The sequence below is a fragment of the Penaeus monodon genome, chromosome 22 (genome assembly GCF_015228065.2).
Source record: "Penaeus monodon isolate SGIC_2016 chromosome 22, NSTDA_Pmon_1, whole genome shotgun sequence".
Lineage (NCBI taxonomy): Eukaryota > Metazoa > Arthropoda > Malacostraca > Decapoda > Penaeidae > Penaeus > Penaeus monodon.
Genome location: NC_051407.1, coordinates 25,944,618 through 25,944,888, shown reverse-complemented (window position 1 = coordinate 25,944,888; position 271 = coordinate 25,944,618).

Sequence of the window (271 nt, the reverse complement as noted above, 5' to 3'; positions counted from 1 at the left end):
GATTTCTCAATTTCAGAGTGTCACTTCTCTTCCTTTTGTCTAAAGAGGACAACCCCAGGCAGCATGGTGAAGCGTGGGGCTTCAATATTAACCAATAGCTGGGTGGAGGTCCGTGGCTCTGCTTGAGCCTCCCCTTCATTTTGACAGGTTTAGTTCTTTAGTCTTTGGTAGTCACACACCCTCGTCACTGGATGAGCCATAGAGGGGAGAACCGTTTTAGTCGCCAGACAAAACGACCATTAGCATAGCATCATGGGTTATATTTAGCATG